Source organism: Lagopus muta, chromosome 3, assembly GCF_023343835.1.
Source record: "Lagopus muta isolate bLagMut1 chromosome 3, bLagMut1 primary, whole genome shotgun sequence".
In the NCBI taxonomy this organism is placed as follows: domain Eukaryota; kingdom Metazoa; phylum Chordata; class Aves; order Galliformes; family Phasianidae; genus Lagopus; species Lagopus muta.
In genome coordinates, this window is record NC_064435.1 from 41,968,768 (window position 1) to 41,988,733 (window position 19,966).

At 38.8% G+C, this 19,966-nt stretch overlaps 1 protein-coding gene across 6 annotated transcripts in view; it reads left to right on the forward strand.

The window, feature by feature from the left end:
* The window catches only part of NOL4 (nucleolar protein 4), a 185,728-nt gene that overhangs the window by 78,854 nt on the left and 86,908 nt on the right, over positions 1–19,966 (forward strand). The window contains exon 1 of one of the 6 annotated variants that reach the window (XM_048939467.1): positions 8,861–8,977. The exons of the other annotated variants lie outside the window; for them this stretch is intronic. The gene's annotated coding sequence lies outside the window, so the exon portion shown is untranslated. Of the gene's footprint in view, positions 1–8,860; positions 8,978–19,966 lie in introns of those variants that run through there. 6 annotated transcript variants of the gene reach the window in all.

Sequence of the window (19,966 nt, forward strand, 5' to 3'; positions counted from 1 at the left end):
ATTTGAAACTATGAGGATTACAAAAAATATTTATCAACTTATCATACTGATAATAACTTCTGTAATTGTACTAGGCTGTGGGATTTTTTTTTTGGAAGTAATGGAAAAGATGTGCATGGAAGAATGGGGCAGAAGAAAGTTCTAGTGTATTTAGTAATCTTTAAAATACAGAATTGTGAAGGTTGGAAGGAGCCTCTGGAGATCAGTCAGTCCAATACCCTGCTAAAGCCGGTTCCCTCCAGTAGGTTACACAGGTAGGCATCTAGGCAGATCATGAATACCTCCAGACAAGGAAACTCTACAGCCTCTCTAGGCAGCCTGTTCCAGGGCTCTGCAACTGCACTGTAAAGAAGTTATTCTGTATTTTTGTGTGGAACATCCTATGTTCCAGTTTTTGGCTACTGCTTCTTGTTTTACTATGCACCACTGAAGAGTCTGGCCTCACTCAGTTGGCTCCTGCACTTTGGATGTTTATAAACATGGGCCGGATCCCCTCACAGTCTTCTAGGCTGAACAGACTCAGGTCTCTCAGTCTTTGTACAGGAGATGCTCCACGTACTTTACCATTTTTGCGGCTTTCCAGTGCACTCTGTCTAAGAAATCCCTGTCTTCTTTGAACTGGAGAGCCCAAAACCGGACACAGTATGCTAAGTGCGGCCTCACCAGGGCAGAGTACAGGGGGAGAATCATGTCCCTTGACCTGCAGGCCATGCTCTTGTTAAATGCATCCCAGGATCCCTTAGGCCTTCTTGGCCACAAGTGCACACTGTTGGCTCATGGCCAACCTGTTGTCTACCAGGACCTTTAGGTCCTTCTCCACAGATCTTCTCTCCAGCAGGTCATCCCCTAACTTATATTGATGCATGCCATGGATTTGTGCACACTGATTTTGGCTAGATGGTCTCTGACTATATACTCATTGATCAAAGAGAAATTCTTCCATTTCCGAAATTCAATCTCTTACCTGCAGGTTCTAGGATTCCCTAGGTGCAGTCTTTGTAGTAAAGACAGAAGCAAAGAAGGCGTTCAGTATCTCCATCTTCTCAGCATTCTCTGTTACCAGTCCTTCCTTGTTAGTAAGAACAGGATCCAGCAGCACATTTTTCCTCATCAGCTCCTCCACCACCTGTATTAGAAAGTTATTTTCAGTGCATGGCAGGAACCTCCTGGACTGTGCATGCCTGGATGTTTTGCTAATGCATGCCTGGATGTGTTGCTAATACAACAAATATTGGAATGGTTGAAGTCCCTTATAAGAACCAGTGCCCAGGATCACAAGGCTACTTCCACCTGTTTGTAGAAGTCCTCATCAACTTTCTCCTTCTGATCAGGTGGCCTGTAGTACACACTCGCAACAGTGTCAGCCATGTTAGCCTGCCCCTAAATTATCACCCACAAGCTCTCTACTCAATCATCATTCACCCCTAGGTGGAGCTCGATATGTTCATAAAGAGCAACTCCACTGCCTTGCCTCACTTGCCTGTCTTTCCTAAAAAGGACACAGCCATCCTTGACAGCATTCCAGTAATGTGAGCTGTCCCACCATGTCTTTGTGGTCACAATGAGATCATGGCCTTGTGACCACAAATAGATCTCTAATTCTTCCTGTTTATTTCCCATTCTGAGTGCATTAGTATACAGATACTCCAGGGAAGAGGGTGAAGGTATCCCTAAAGGGATAAATGAAGGTTTCACCTAGGCATACTCACTTTTCAGGTGGCTGGCCTTTTCTGCCTTTTGTCATGAGAAGGAGCTAGGGAACTAAGGAAATTTATTACTCTTTCTGTTGTCTTGGCGCATTCCCCAGTCAGTTGCAATGGCATGTGCATTGCCCTTATGGACCCCAGCCCAATTCCTTCAGTTTAAAGTGTGCCTCACTAAGGTTAGCCAGCCTGTTCCCCAAAATTGCCCTGCCCCTTCTAGACATGTGGATCCCATTGCTCCTTAAAAGATTATAATCTTCATAAAAGGTTCCATTATCATAAAACCCCAAACCCTCACAATGGCACCAGCCATGTAGCCAGGAGTTGATGTGTATTATGTGTCTCTTCCTGGCTTCACTCTTTCCATAAACTGGTAAAATGGAGGAGAAGATAACCTGGGCTCTAATGTTTTTCACTTGTGCTTCCAAGGAACACTTGATTTATAAAATTTGCTGAAAAAGCGAGACTGAATATTGTGTACACTTTAGTGTAAGGGTGCTACTTTCTGACTGCAGTTATCAGCACTAAAAGAAGAAAGCAATACATATCTGGTTCATTTATTTTTCTGTGAGAAGCCCAGGATGATGTTAATCAGCCCTGTCTGCACAAAGATTATCCATAAAGACAGGTTGTAGAGCAAAATTCACATGCAAAAATCAAAACAAATCAATGATCTTCTTTAGTAGAGTTAAATGTAAATATTTGAAGCAACAGATAAAGAAAAGAAATAATTTCAGAGGGTATGTTTTGATGCTGTGTAGAAAAGACAACAGCACTGAACTTGGAAAGCAAATTTAGAAATAGGGACTTATCTCAGATTATAAATAGATTTTACATTATTGAACATGTGTCTACATTAACATGGTGCTAAATGCAACTTTTTAATGATAATACCTAGGTCACATTTGAAATAAACATTTTAAATAACTGTGCCTTGAATTTGCTGTTTGGGAATTTGCAGTTTAACGCTTATATTTAGGTAGATATAAACAATCTGACCTTCAAAACATCTCACATTGAGAAGGAAGATGGCAGATGTGAATTTTTTCAGTGTTACAGCCAGTATCCAGGGAACTGCACATGAAAAAATCAGAGGTCTTCACTGGTCACGTTGGTAGAAACAATCTGAAGAACAGATTTATTATGCAGGAGTACATAATAGTATGATATATACATACAATGTACTGAGGAAGAGTTGGGAGCTCAAACATGTTAAAAGCAAAAGCTGTTAGCGTATGAGTCACTGAGCTTGTGGCTGATATGAGGTACATCTACAATAGAAAGGGGTCAGGGCTGCAGGTTTGAGCACTGGACCCCCTGAAGGCATTTAACAAGGCTCCTCCTCAAGGTGCTGTAGTTTCCATTAACTGAAAAATCAGACATGGGGAATGTGCATATTTAGCTTTCTCAGTGGGAAGAGATCATCAATGGAAAGTTACTCAGGATCATAAAACAAATCCTGATTGTAAGGAGTTACTGAAGAATTCCTTGGTACTAGGTAATAGAATGACATAAGAAATTAATCTGTTTTGAATGTAAAGAATAAAGAAATATAACTCTGAGTTCACGCTGGCTCTGAACTGGTAGTTACCACCTTGAAATAAAATTGTGGGGGACCTATGAAAACGTGAGCTGATTGCTCAGTGATGACTGACAAACAGGGTGAGTGGTATGAATTGTTAGTGATAGCTGTAAAGATATGGGTTAAATAGGATCTGTAGATACATATACAATACTGTAGATCAGTTATTGCATTTGGAGAAAAACTTTAAGGTACACAAATGTTGATGAAGTTGGTGATAGAAGGAAGAGACTAAAGAGCTTAATATAGACGGAGAACAATGGGATCCAATAGGAAAACGGTAGAGAAGAAAACAGTGAACAGTAACATCTCCTTTTTCACCACCACCAAAGACAGGCTTTTAGGCTAAATGGACTTCCTCTGGTCCAACAGAGCAATATGTATGTTTCTGTAACATCCTGACGTAAATTTATGTATCTACAGTACCATTCTGCCCTCCTTTTTCAAAAAGGGTGTTGAAGAGAAGGTATAGGGGAAGGGGATTCGGATGGTCAAAAATAAAAAAATTGTCTTAATGAGAGAAGGATGACTTAAGTGAACATAACTGACATCTATGAAGTCTCAAATGGAGAAGATTAAGAAACATCATTAACTTGCTGTCTCTCAGAATACAAAATGCGTGATGGAATTATCAGAGATCATGACCAGAATAAATAAGATACTTCTTTTTTTTACATCACAAAAGGAGACAAAGACACAAAATGTCTGCTAAATGCTTATAGAGTTTCAAAGAATAACTGAAAAAAATAATGGAGAGAAAATCCTTGAAGAGCAATATCTTTAGATTGTTCATTGTATTTCTGTATTTTGCAGATCCAGATCTGATCTGGACACATCATGACCATGCAATTTACATTCAGACTTTTCTTGGGAACAAGTCAACCAAGTCCCGCTGAGGATTTGGACATCAGAATGTGATGTCATTACTATGCTTTTACAACTACTATATGGAGGATTGTAGCATTTCTGTCTCCTCATTTGGTTAATTTGCAGTTGCCATGCAGATGAGGTGGCCTAAATGTAGACAAAGTCTAACCTTTAGCATTGTGGACACAAGTCAGTCTGTTCTAGCTGATCCAAAGCTCACTACCAAGTGTGGTCCACAAAGCTAACAATGTAGTCAAAATGCATAGGAAGTGTCTGACCTAAAGGTGATGGGAGGATAAACCATGGAAGTATTCTTGCTTCTCACTCTTGGCTCTAGACTCTGGCTGGTATCTGTTCCTATGTCTTTCCAGCCCCTTGCTGGAAATAATGACTTCTATTTCACAGTCAGTGTTATTTTCTGTATGTGTCCTCTTTTTGAATAAGACCATCTATCAGACATAAATATGATGTAATCTTTTATTTTTGGTCTCACTCATCAGAGTGCGTACTGCCACAAAGAAGCCTGTGTAATGGACGTTCTTTGAGGATCTTTGAGTTTGAAGGGGCCTATGGAGATTGCCTGATCCAACCCCATTGTTTAAGAAACATATGATATTGATTTTTTAGAATACATAAGTAACAGGCATTTGAAAGCACATGTTTATCCGTGGTATGCCTCTCTATCACTCCTGGTCTGATAAAGTAGACTCAAAAGACACAGAAAATGAGAACATCCGATTGCATCTTTACTTCTGACCTCGTCTTGCATGTACGATTTCAGTGTTGAAATGATTATTTTAATATTAACTGTTGTCCATGTCTCACAAGGGTTGATTATCCCTTCAGTGACTGCTTTTACATTTGGCACTACATTTCCAAAATGCAATGTATTGGCTTTAAAAGACAAAATGATATTATACTTTCTGTAAGTGCAGGCTGTTTTAGTTTTTCTGTATAAATTACATTGGCTATTTGAAAGGAATCACAGTGTTTTTTGCATTTTTCAAATAACCTCTCATGCAGTGTGAAATTGCTTACCGTAACTTTTGATTCAAACTTGAACCCTGGTTCTGTTAATACCTACTCCTATTTGTAAACTTTGTGTAATATCAGTGAACTGAGAGGAAACAGAGTCGGAGAAAAACAGTTTAAGTGGTACAGCAAGTAAGTCCCAATTGCTCCAATGAACCAGTGAACAGAAGTACAGGAGGAAAATGCTAAATTATATGTTACTTTTCCAAAGTAAGATTGTGTTTAAGAACAAATTTGTTACTGTCTTGAAATACAAAAGCAAAACTTTTCTTTTCAATTTATGTATTTAAGTGCAATCTGATTATTCACTTTGTTCATTTAGTTTTGTGCTTAGAATATTGAAACTGTTTGCTATCACAGGGTGCTGATATAAATTGCACTGGTTTCTCATCCTTGATTTATCACTGCACTAAAACTGGAAGGCATTCAGTGGTTCATATCAGGAATTCATCAGACAAAGCCAGAATCTGAGTTACCAAGGTGTTGAAAGAGAGAAAGGAATAGATATGGAATTAGGAGTTTAAAAGTCTCAAATCAAGGGTTTGATTCTAGTAATGGGAACTGTAGCTCAATTTTAGCAAGAGTTACGTATCCTTAAACCTTATGCTCAAGGCCAGCATTTAGCACTGTTGAATCTCAAAAGAATAGTTCTTAAAAAAAAAAAAAAAAAAAAAAAAAAAGGCTGATGTTCCTTTTCACTCACAGATACACTCTGTGAATAGCTGTGTAGAGGAACTATAAAATAAAAATGAGAATTAAATGGTGGTTTTACAATTAGGCATAATAATGCAAACCTTCAACTTATTTTGCCAACTTTTGAAGTTGAACCCATTTAATAGCCTTATTTTCCTTTCTTTTTTCTTGTTTACTTTAAACATGATATCCTCAGACTGCTCATTTATGGCCAAAGATGTGAATTTGTGTAGAAACATAGGACAAGATGTATCTTCTATATCTTCCCTCATCTTTTCATTAAACTGTGAGTGTCCAGTTCAGAAGAAAAGTGCTTTCACCAGTTATTCCCTCTCAAACAAGAGTCTAGATAGAGGACACAAACTTCAGACTCCACTTTCATTAAAAAGTGAATTCTGAAAGGTAGAGCAGGAATATGACAGCTGTTGTACCAGCTAACTTCTAGTGAAGACCAAGAGCTACTACCTGTAATTTTGAGTGTTAGCAATGTTTTTTGCTCCTGGTATGGTACAGGTATGTGTTGCTCCCTAATCAGAGTAGATTGCTTAAATACATGCCATCACATTTAGTTCTTGCAAGCAAGAACTTGTTACATGAGCATTAAGAAACGAATTTTTGCATTCTAAGGGCAATACTTACTGATTTCTATACTTACAGTTTGTGGAACAAAAAAAGAAACAGAACCTCACTTTCATTAACCATAGTAGTAGTTTAGGTATTTTCATTGCATTAATCTTGCTGCCATATGTCCCTTTCACAGTGTGAGAAGACAGCATGTGACAGAAAAAATTTGTAACATTATTCGACATCTGATTGCGTGCCCTTTTCCCTCAAAGCCAGTTTGCATGCCTACAAATATCAGTGTTTCCCTGTGGAATTTAAGGGATAAAATATTGTCTCTTGAGCTGAAAATTATTTAGCCAAAGATTCTTCAGTATTTGGGAATTCTGGCTGGATGATTTTAAAAGCAAAACCATATGTCGTTTACATGATTTGGAATTTCTCCAGCTGCGTAGAACAAGAGTAGAAGAGTGGGAAAAAAAAAAGAAGACAGCTAATACTAATTAGATGATAATAAATACAGGTGCTATAGTGTGTAGTGTAATTCATTTTCATAGCAAGCTGTGGGATGAGTCAAAGACAGCAGATTCTGAGTGATACTATTCTGTACATGTGCGTGTATATTCTTGGTACATGCTGAGATTCGAATTAACATAAAACTGGAAGGATTGCGTAACACATACTTTTCAGTGTTTGAGATGCAAAATCTTGTCTAGGTGAGGAAAATACACTGAATGGTTTTTGTTTGTTTGGGTTTTGTCTGTGTGTTCCTCACTGCAAATGCAATGACAGTAGTAGCAGGAAAAGATGGATGATAAGTCCATCCACATTGATCCCGGCCACAGTTTGTCCATGGGCTCACTCCTAGACTTCCCCACAATTTCCTTTCCTATTCTAGGCAGCAAGGTGCCTTTACAAGAGGGCCACTTCTGTCTTCTACAAAAGCCTTATTCCTGGCAGTACCTGGTCTGCTGAGATCACATTAAGCTTGGACTGACCTTCCAGCCCTCCTATACAACTTGCTGCACAGGAAAGCTACATGCTGGCCCAGTGTTACCACCCCCATGCCAGGAGACCTGGCTCATATGCAGTCTCTGGGCATTTTCATGTATTGGAGATCATCATGAGGCCCTGTTCTTTCTACATTTCCTGAGAGAGAAGTGGTTTCAGATGGTGCAGATTTGACTCATCTACAGCTCTTTCAGTGCTAAGTACCAGCAAGCCATTGCTGGTACTGAAGGACTGGTGGTCCTGTTGCTGTTGCTGTGCGATGGACGTGGCCATGCACATCAGTGCTCAAGAGCAAGGGCACAAAGGAATACGGAAATGGTTCTGTGCAAAAGGATGATTAAAAGCATGGTTTGAGCCTGGCCTTATGAGCTGCTGCTTCTTTAATGGGAAAGCTCCTTGAGACATGCTTGTGTCTGCAGTAACACAAGAAGGCACTGTCGTACAGAATCACAGAACGGCCAGGGTTGGAAGGGGCCTCAAGGATCATGAATCTCCAACCCCCCTGCCACATGCAACTCCACATTAAATACTAGACCAGGAGTACTCCCACCTCCAGGAATTTACCACAATAAGATGTTGTGTGGTGCTGCGAAAAATATTAAGAGAAAATCCCTCTGCATGAAAATTTGATTGAATAATTAAAAATGCATCAATAGTTGAAACACAGGGACTACAGAAGCTTTCTGTTGTTCTTCTTGAGAAGAAATGCTTAAATTGAAGGATCCAGACGTGATGCTGAAGCAGCAAATAAATATTTGCAGGATGGATCACTCGATTTCCTTTGCCTGACAAGCAGGGCTCCCAGAGCTCATTGTGCTGTGTGTGTGGGATGCATGGCACTGTGATGTGCTGTTGTCAGCACCCAGCCTTCCCCAGGCTGCGAGCCCTGCGCTCCCAGCACAGCGCTGTGTCGCTTTGTATGATGGGTGTGCAGAGATGCAGTTATAACATGCTGGGGAACCACTGCCGATGCACAGGGTTTGGCTCACGGCTTCGTTTCTTCATCATAGTGAGATGTTTGCATGGACTGAGTGTGGGGTGATGTGTGTGAACAAGCGGTGTTTCACAGCTGTTTATAGAATCAGATGTAACGTGAGCGAGAATGGCAGTTGCATTAAATAACACTCTGATCTCTCAAGCATATTCTTAACTAGTAATCTCCCTGTAGCAAAACACACAGCTAATCAACCTCCCAGCCTGCAAGTGAACTTGCAAGGGAATTAAATCCTGGAGGAAGGAGCCCGTGCCCCCGAGGAAGGCTGAGTGCATGTTTCGCTGTCGTCTCTGCAGCTCATCTCCCTGGTCCCACTGCTAGAACGTGCTCTGTTGCCATGGCAACCCCATCTCCTGCTTCCTACAGGAAAGATTAGCTCGCGCTGTGCACTGGAGAGAATTTAGGGGAAGTCAAGCTAATCCCTGGGTGCACTGCGAGAGAAAGGTTGGACCTCGCCTGAGGGATGCTGTACCCGCACTGATAGAATTGGCCTGCCACAGACACTGGTATTTAAGTTGAAGAGCAGAATTCACAGTAAGTGTCAGATCCTCCAGAGAGGAATATCGGATGAGGTTTTCTAAGTCTCGCTGAAGACTGTCCCATACCAACAGTGGAATGACAGCAGGAGGCTGTGTGTGGAATACCAACGTGTTCCACCCTGTTAGGTGCTATTTCAAAGACAGGTTCAAAGCCTCAATTCCCTGGAATCTAGGTGATAAAATTTTAAAGCATCATGGTGAGACGTGCACATGGAAACCTCGTTTGGTGCACAAAGCTGAGCTAGTGACGATGTGTGTGCCTTACAAATTGCGTGCCTCGGGATTCCGTGTGCCAAAAAATGAGCGGGAAACGTGCTTGGTGTGTGCTGCAATACCAGCTGCAAACGTGCTGAGCTGCCAGTAGTAAGCATGATATGTACAGCTCCTGATTCAGCAGTGTGTTTTCTTCCTATTAAAACCCAAGCAGAGAAAACATCAGCTTTTTAAAGATACAATCACAATCCCAGGTTTTCTTTGAGGAGAACTCATTTTGCTGTAGCTGAATTGAGGCATTGTGTGACATGATGCAGCATGTGAAATGTGTGTCTGTTCTATTGCTCGTAGCAGTTAACAGAGGGTGTTGTAGCTGTTTCATTGCCAGTTGTTTTAATGCTGTTGTTTTCTTTGCTGTGGTCCTGTATTTCACTTTAACAGATGCTCAGGTCTCCCAGCTTTAAACTAGACAATTTGCAATAAGATTTGAGCTGTTTGTTTTTTTGTTACTGTCAGCTTTTCCTAAAGTTGTTTTTTTTTTTTTTCAGCTGTTTCTATATTCAGCCTATGTATTTTTACAGCATTAATATGCTTGTTTTCCCTGTTGAGTTTTTAAGTGGAAAAGTTAAAATTATTTAATATATGCAAATACTATCTAATTTAAATTTATTTATGCATATGTTTTACATGTATAAAGTGTGTATGTGTGTGTGTTTCTGCAATACATATGTGCACACATACATGCAGATAAATAGGCTTTTTGCAATAATATAACAAACCTGTTTTCACTTTGAAGAATAGGTGATTTTTGCATATCTAAAACATTTCTTGTTGCAAAAACCCAATAAACAATGCTTAGCCTACTTAAAGAAACAGCACTTTCCATATTTCTCTGTGTTTCTGTAGAGTAAAAAGGGAAAGCATCATGGCTGATAGGATGAAAAACCACTGTGTTGTCTTTTCTGAGACCTGGGTCAATGAAATGGGTTCTGAAGGGATATATGTTTTCTTCTATTCCCTCCCAGGGCATCTCAGAATGGCTCACACATAAGCCCTAGATTGATTAATATAAGAGCAATCTTCTCTGAAAACTTTTTTTTTGTTTATTTTGGCTTGTTTACCAAATAGTAAGAGAACTGTTAGTCAAAAAGAATGTCTGTCTTCTACATAGATGGTAAAATCAGTAGCCACTGCATCCATAGAGGACTATAGAAATAAACACAAACAATATGGAAGCTTTATTACATTTTTCAGGCTAGCCCTTGAATATTTGGTAGACTTACGGGTAGTAGGGAATCTGCACAAGTGTCAAGCAAAGTGGGGATCTGGATAAGAGAAAATTCATCAAATAAATGTTTTTCATTAGAGAAAACATTGAGAAATTAGCGCTCATTACCCTTCCAGTTAAACTATTGATTAAAAAGTCCCTTCTGCACGTGGGCATATTTGCCAGAGAATTCACTGTATGCTTTCACAACTTCTGTGAGGCTGTTTTAGTGAGACCTTTTAACTTAGCTGTTTACAGATCTCTAAAAATGGTACATGTTTAATTGCAGAAATTTTCTACCTTTTGAACCACTGTGTTAAATTAAATTAAGCAAGATGTAGGATATTTTTTATCTCAAAGTTGTGCTTTATCTTTTTTTTTTTTTAATCTGGTGTCTAAATTGTGTATCGAATAAGGTTGGCTGGTCAAACTTTGTCTCCACTTCTGTTCTTCCACAAATCATACGATTTTAGGAAGTTGCTCCAAATTTTATTAGGCCTGAATTTTCACTAAGGCTCTTGAAATCCTTGTCTGTATTCTCTAGACCATTTTACTACAAACTGTCAGCAGGACTAACTGCATTTGTGAAAGTGCAGTAAGGATCAAAGCTCTCAGACCCATAACCTGTGATGCATTCTCTTTCACAAAGAGGATATGAATACTTCTTGGGACAGTGTGAGGGCAGATCCTTGTAGTAGAGACAGCTCAGGCTCAGGAGTCCAGGCCTCCAAAGTTGAGGGAGTTCCTCTATAAACTCTGTGTTTTGATTAAAGAAAACTAATTTTCTAGACTTACAAGAGCAGAGACTCACAATACTGTACATAAAAAAATAAATCAGAGTTCCTCAAACTCCTAAAAATTATAGCAGCAGCATCTCCTACCAAGTTTCTTTAGTTGGATTCTTTTGCTGTGAGGACTCTTGGCCTCCTCACTGCAGGGGTCACTCTGCCCAATCTCTTCTGGGGCCCTGGGCATTCTGATCTAGCACATGACCTTGCAACAGGCAGCCCTACCTGTGGTGATGGAGGTTGGAATTTGATGATCCTTGAGGTCCAACCCAAGCCATTTTATGATTCTGTTCTATGATGATTCTTGTCTTTATTCCATTTCTGCTCGGTGTTCCTGCTCCCTGCAGGTATTGCTTCTACCTGACCTGCTTCCTCCCTATGCTACAGTGTCACAGCATTCAGGCTGTCTGCTGGCTAGATGTTGGAGGGGCAAATGTAATGCTCTCTAATGCGTCTTTTCCACTACAAAAATAATAAGATTCAATGTATATATTGGTTCGCCAGATTGAAGTTTAGAATTATGACACCAACCTGAAAAATACTGTTAATGATGTGTCACTCTCCTTTCTTGAAACATTTCTATCGCCAAAAAGAAAAAAAATAATCCAAAAACATTATTGATAAAGCACAACCCCTGCCTACAGCCTGAGATATTCCCCCATTTGGGATTCATGGATAACAATTTGTTCCTCTCTCATTGTGATCCCCATCCAAGGAAAAATAAGCAAGATGTTCATCACTTCTCAGGTGGCACGTTGCACCTTGCAGGAGCTGGCTGTCTGTTAACATCCATAGATAAGATAAAATCACAAACTCTATTCTGTCCCAGCAGGAATCTTGCTGTTGGTATTCTCATTAGATCAATACAGAAATCACAAACTTATACTATATACAAACTTTTGACTACATTGCATCTTTAAGCACAGTGTATGTGTTTCTCCATCTCGTAGATTTATCCATCCCATTCTGTTAAGAAAGCAGCAATATATGTATGACAATGTATTTTCTTGGTTGCAAGGCACTTTGTTTCATTAGGCTTCTCTGCCTCTTTAATTCCTTCAAAATGTATGTTTCTTGTATTTCCAGAAAGGCCATAAATAGCTTGAAATTTTTAGCAGGTGTACCTTAGTTAATGGTGTTCTCAACTGACACAGCAAATTTAGATCTATTGGGATTTTTTTAACCTTGAAACATAAGCTCAAGTCATCTGATTATTGTCTGTATTTTCCTTTTGGTTAAACAAATCTGCAAGGATCTAAAAATATTTTTTTTTAGTTGAGAGTTTGGCTTAATTTGAAACACTAACATCCACATGGGAATATTTTGACTAATTTAAAACCTCCTTTATGTGTCTTTTCTTTCCAAAGAAAAACTCTGAAGCCAGTAGGTGTGTGTAAATTACATTAATTTAATGGACTAAATTATTTTGCAGGCAGCACACACTGGCTGCTGTTGACTTTAGTGAGATTAAGAACATATATATCCAAAGGTAGATTTCAGCCCTCTCTACGGTGTTTTTCTGACTAGCTTTGTACCAGTTAATTAAAAAGTGCTTTCTCAGTGCTGCACTATTGGCTTCATGGTCTGTGTGTAGTGTTTTATATTAGCTGAAGAGATTGGCAAAACAACAGTGTTAATTTTCAGCAAGGCCACAAAGAAAGGGTGAGAAAATAAGATTTCCTGGTCAAATTCTCTTTCTAGTGGTACATGAGATATTACCTGCCTTATTGACAATAGCCTTTATGTTAATGCAGGAGGATTTTTTCTTGTTGTGACCTTAATACTTAGTTACATATGCTACCAATCATGGCAAACTGAACTTTTTAGTCTTCTCCAAAGTTTATTTAATTTGTCAGTCTATGACAGCAGTGGGCTAGAAGGAGCTTGAGGGGCAAACACCACCCTACTGGGCAATGCTAAGATTCATTTTACAATCAAAATATGTAACAGTAGTTTCAATAATACCAAAAATTGCAATTGCAGTAGAAATACATACAATAAGAATCCAGGACTTTGCAACTCTTTGCAACCACCTGGACTTTTGCAAGATTTACGAGAATCAGTGTAAGCATTACTCATTGCACATTTATTTCTGGCAATATATTAGCTACTGGTGTACTCTGGCATGGACTCATTTGATGGTATGTCTATAGGTGGATAATAAGTCCTTTTGAGTTTGTATTTCTCTAGTCGTTATAGTTTAAATAGTTTTCTGAAACATACTGAGGTTTTTTTAGAAAAATATGCCCTCTGCTGAGTAAAGGAAGATAAGATAGTTGCTTTTGTGTTTAAGTTACATATTTCATGGCTTATGTACAATAAAAAACATGTGTGAGCCAACTCTTTAGGTACAAGTTTGTTTTTCCTGTATTTCATAAAATATCCATATGTAATGGGATTCTATCTACACCATAAATTCATTATAATTTGTAGCAATAGGAATAATTACCATGCCTAATTGGATTAAATTGCTTATTTGCTTCAGGTTTCCATAGCATTATCAATTGCTTTTCTTAAAAATATATCTTGTATGTGTGAGTAGTTGAACTGAATTTAGACATCAGCCACCTGAAACACTTGGCCCATGCAAGACTATTTGAGTGGGTTGATGACAACATTAGCAGTAATCTTGTAGCGTCTGTGATTTGTGAATGCATTCAGCCAGCAGCAAACCAAATGGGATCTCATCAAAATGCTGCTTTGGATATTCAAGTCCAAGTGCAACAGTGCCATGCTACTCACTAATGACATCCCATTCTGTTCTTCATTGCCATGTAATCTACTGAGAAATTGCACTGTCCTGTTTGCAAGTGTGCTGTCAGCATTACTCTATTTCTTGGTTTTTATCTAAATTTCCTGCAACAGCAGCTGCGTTGTTGAGTTTGACAGCTACATTTAGTGTAGGAAACTCCAGACGCTGCAGAGTTCATTGCTGAAGTTAGAAAGAAATGCATTTTGTGAAAATAGATTGAAAATCAGGTTGTAGCATCTACATAGATATGACTTCCTTGCCCATGATTTTTATGTCATTTCTCAATTGTTTATTGCTCTTTGTTAGAAATATGTCAGATAACAGCCGTCCCAAGCTTTCTTTAGCAGACTAAGATAATCTCAGCCTGAAAGTTTTTGGACTGAAAATCAAAAAGCCTCCACTGGGGCATTTTTCCTACAGTTGAGAGATTCAGAACTCTTATCTGAATCAAGCAGTGAAGAAACTGAAATTTAAGTATTTTCTGCATCATTAATATTTACTCCATCCCCATCTATATGGACTTGTCTTTGCTGTGTTGACAATGTGCACAGAACAGTATGTTGTTCCAGGACTTCAGCTAATTTTGGGGAAATGGAATCAGATGTGCTGTGCTTAGCTGCTTGCATGAAGAGGAATGCCAAGAATATCTTTGAAGTATTATAAACTTTTCTGAATAGGAAAATAATAATCTTAGAAAGCCTTCTAAATGCTTCTTTGTTGGAGCTACTGTCTAAGGCTCATAAAGAGCTGTGTTCTCTTTTACAGAGGATGCTCTTTGAGTCTTCCAAAATGTTTTTGTTCTTACTTTGGAGAACCAAAGATGACAACAATTATTTTTCCTGAAGCTGAATCTTTTTGAAGTGTCTGAGTGGACATACACAGTACAAATGGTCATTTTGCATCAGTATTTTTCTGTGTGTTGAGTTCTGTGATATTCACTCCGTCAGGAGTAATAAAACTATGCTTTGACTTGACTGATATGTAATTTTTGGACCAATTTAGCATCTAACCCTGAAGCCTTTTGTTGATTCCAAAATGAGAACCGAACTGGTAACAGTATGAGAAGCTGTCATATCTGGAAGACCTGTAGGTGCCATCAACAACAAACTTGCCAACCCAAATTTGTTTTTGAAGTGCAAGTAATAGTTTAGATCACAGAACTTTTACTATTAACCTACATTATATTATTTGATGCATTCGTCGTATTATTTCTTCTGATGGCAGTAATTTACAGGTGCAGAAAAGGAAAAAAATCAGTTGCTGTTCTGCTAAAGAGGACACACTAAGCATTTCATGACATCCAGTATCAGTATTATTGTTTGTGTTTTCACTAATACAAAAATAACAGCCCATCTAGATAGAAATAAGTATTTCAAACAGAATTCTATTCATGATCAAGATTAATACCATGTTTTCCTTTTTACAGCACAAGTATAACTTTTCTACTTGATCCAATGATAATAACTCTCCACTGAATGTTGATAACTTGATAACAATAACAATCATAACAATGATAACTTATTCTGTTCTCAAACCCAGCTTCATATCCATATTGTGCTTCTAAAAATTTATAGCTAAGCTTCAGAATTGGTATATTATTGTTATTTAGGAAGGAAAGAAGTTGATTTTGAAGGTGATGATGATAATTGTAAAGCAAAGACCTGGGGTTAGAAGGAACTTCTCAGGAATTCTGTTGTTTTGATGGACATTTACATCTTATTTAAGCAGGAAAAAGTTAGCGTTACTCATTGTTTTTGCAAATGTTGTATATTGTCTATCTTCTCTGGAAGATTAGGAGCAGGTCTGTCACACAGTAATAATAACAGTGCTGTTTCTATTTCTAATGTGTGTTTCAGTTAGATTGAAGTAGCTATACAGCGATGAACCCTACAAAACATGTGTATCATGGGCCAAATGATCTTGTTTACAAAAAGATTTTAAAGGAAAGTAAATGATACAGAGGATTTTGCAAAGCACTGTCCTTTGTACTTTGTTATTTAAAATAATACCAGACGTGTCTTTGAGTGCTTTGGACCCAGGCAAGCATTACAATAGAGAACAATATTGTGGTCAGAATGCTTTGTTTGCCAGGAGTACCTTGCCACTTTCCACATACAGATCAATTGGGCTAGCTCAGCAAATAGTCATTTCTCAAAATTTTATGCTGTTCTTCATCCTTAGATAACCCCTCATTATAATGAGACCGAGTATTACAGTTGAGTATGGCTTCATTGTTTCCATTTCTAGCACTTTAAGCTTTAACAACAACCTGTACTGAAATAGTTGGAATTGTAGTGAAAAACCATCTCAACTTCTGTTTCTATCAGTCATTGTTCCTCATCAATACTGTAAAGTGCCGAAAAATCACATGCCACAAATATTCTGTGGGTGGACTCTCCCATTGCTGAATCCTGCAGTGACATCAGAAATGAATTAGGAGCATGGATCTGCTAGTTTCTTCCTTAAGAAGTCTCTCTGGTCTGCAAAGAACTGCAAGACCATTCTCACTGAGGAAAGAGATTCTGTTCATTCTACTTCCTGGCACCTCTGAGTATTCTATTTTTGAGTCTAGGTCATAATGATGTTTCAGTAAGGGCAAACTGACCACCTTTAACAAGAAGAAAAGTTTTGAAAGTTGCTGAATTAGTATTATGTCCAAGGTTTTATAGTAGTGTCTCTGCTGGCATTAGCTGTGAAATGATTGCCTGCCTTTACGTGAAAGTTTTCAAGCACGGAAGTCTTCGAGTTTTCCCATCTTTCTTTTACACTCATGTTCAAGACATCCTCTCATACTTGTCCTATTCTCCACCAAAGGGCTGTCCACTGTGCTGCAGAGTCCATAGGGAAAAGAGATTCAAATTTAGATGCACTGATTAGCGAAGTGGCTTGACAGTTTCAATTTCAAGATCACAACTCTGTTGAGGAATAACTGGATGTAGCAGAATTTCTCTCAGACCCTTTGAGCTTTGTGAACTTTCTGCTCATTGTATCATTGTTATTTGACTTGCTAGAGATCTAGTAAGATCGTTCTGTCTTCAGCTACCTGTTATTCTACTGATTTGTAAATGATGGGGAAGAAATGTTCAGCTGTACTATAGGAACTCTACAAAATGCATTGGCCTTGACACTTTTGCTAAAAATAATTTCTGAAAAATAAAAGAACATGTTTTAATTTTGACAGTGAGATTGGAAGTTAACATCTATATGTAGCAGCATGATGGAGTCAGGATTTAAAATTGGGGGCTTTAACAAAGGCAGAAAAAAACCTTTCTGTAATATTAACTATTTCATGGAAAGTCCAGAGTCCTCTGCCTTATGTCATCCAATGGGTGATAAAGATCTCAATAGTAAATGTCAATTTACAGATATTATTTGAAAATCTGCTGTTTTTCAATGGAAATTAAATAATATGATTCAGGATTATGCTGTCTTTGGCCGTGTTATTTCATAGTTATATTGCAAAAGAAGGCAGCAAGAGCGCCTTCTAATGAGATTCAATACTACAGAGCAATAACAAGTAACAAAGAAGAAAAAAATCAGCTCACCCACCTTCTGAAGATCGGTGATACCTCAAGAGAAGTACAATCTCTATCCAGAAAGATGGTGCTCACTGGGCTGCTGACCCTTAAATGAAGGGGTAAAGAGGGGTAGATCCAGGCTCCACCCCTTCTGGTCACTCCGGTACAAGGCTTGCACCTAAGCTCCCTGGATTAGCCATGCTTTCTCACCTGGTGCTCAGCCATTACCTGGCAGTTCCACTGCAATAGTACAAAAAATATCAGAAATAATATTGTATAATAATATAATAATATTGTATAACTTCTGTATGTATCACAGGGAGTTTTAGCATTCATTACAAGAAAGAGGTTTTTCAGACTGATTAAAGGGATGCCATTTGTTTGATGCTTATCACTGTAATCAACATGCTGGTGAGGCTCCTGATGTGGCTTTGTCACTTATCTCAATGGCAATATTTTTGCATTCAGGTAAATCCTCTGTAACACAGATGAATGTTGTCATTTTTTGCATTACTTGGTGATATTTAGGGCAGTGTTTAAACATTGTAGATGCTGAATATTTTTAAGTTGTTTTTAACAGATGTAGTGAAAAATAAAATTAAGACAGCATAATTTATGTGGAATTCAAAAATGATTGCATTTCAGATGGAGAAAGGCCAATGAATTTGTTACTAAGAGTTTCCTTGCTTGACTGGAATACTGCTTTCACTCAAGCAGTGAGGACACCACCCACTGTGGCTACCCAAAGCATGCTCAAATAGGGAAACAGTACTGTATGTGGTGCCAGGGACATCCCTAAACATTTAAAGGTGACAGAATAAAAGGAAAACAATTCAAAAGGAGCAATTAAACTATATCCATCAAATGGATATCTATCAAATATTTACTCAGGTTTGTTTGCAATTTTCCAGCTCAGAATTCTTCATCAAATTTCTAAACTCTAGTTTGTAACTGAATTCTGCACCGTAAAGTTTGGGTCTTAAAGAAGGGTTTGGACTCCGTGCTGCTAAGGCAATATGAAGCTCAAAGCACTCATTTGTGATTGCTTTCTAGGCTTCTCTTTCATTTCTCTCTTGCTTAAAAGACAGCTATAATGAACCTTAGGTCCTCAACCTTAGTGCCTTTATAGAAGGGCAGGTGTAGTTAACAAAATACGCAAGTTAGAGGTGTAGTCAACGAAATACGTAAAGCGGGGGCTGTCAAGGTCATCAGGCATAACCAGGCGTAATCTGTGTGGGACCCTTGTGTGGTTAGCGAATACGTGAAAGGGGGGCTGTAACAGTCATCAGCCTCTGCGGGGGCTCCTTGACTCATAAGAAAACCATGATGAGACATGGCAAGACAAGACATGCCACATGTCTATTGGACACAGATAACCGTAGCAAGGGTGATTGGTAGCACTGTGATATAAGGGACAACTATAAGAAGAGTGGGTTGCTTGCAATAAGTGCCATTTGCCGCTCACCACATTGGTGTCATAAAGCGTGTGATTTGGCCGGGGCTGTCTGAGCACTTCACGACGGGACATTAATCAGAGGTTGCCGAAGCAAAGGCAACAGGCAGGTAAAACTTTGCCTATGGGAGCAGAGCAGTCATGCAACCATGTGTCTTGCTCATGTTCAGGGCTTCAACCTTCTAGAATGGAGTACAGACTGATGTGAGCACTCACTGTGAACCCTCTCAAAACACCAAAGCTGGCAAGCTGCATTTTAGACTTTTAAGGGTTTTATTAGACACCAGTATTTGTGGCATGCAGTCTGTAGAGATTTTCCTGACTCCAACTTGATCTTATATCTTTGCTTTCGTCTTCTGGGAAATCCTGATGAAGTAAAAGCTGACACTGCACAAATGCAGTAGATATGAGTGGCAGATGAGTTTAGCATAATTCATTTCAGCCTCTTTTAGGTTGCTGCTTAAGAACCAAACTTGACCCTACATTTTACTCCTTTGTCTGTTGCTGGCACCTTACACATTCCTTTCGCTGCCAGGCATGGCTCTAGCAGTTAGCTGGAGAAGCAAAACCCTCTTTCAGGTTGGACAAGAAGGAGGCAAAGGTAAGATCTCTTGGGTTATACAAATACCAAATATTTTGTATTTCTCCTTTACTTAACATGTTTCTGTCTCCCAAATTCTTTTGTAGCAGATATGTTTTGTGCTTGGTTGGAATTTCCCTCAAAAATAAGAGCTGGTCCATCTTGAAACCGATCTGCCAGTGTGCCTTCCCCAGTTGCTAGTTTTATATCAGTAAACAGTTCAAAAGCCTGTAGTCCTATTTAAGATGGGTGCAAGCTAATACCTCTAGCACAACTCATCCATCTGGCTGAGAACTTTTTCCTGAAATGCTTGTCCAGAAATGGAACTCTTAGCCACAGTTGTCAAGGCCAGATGACATTTTACCTGATAAATAAACAGATTAAAAACTTTTAGAGATTTTCTGGTTTTCTGT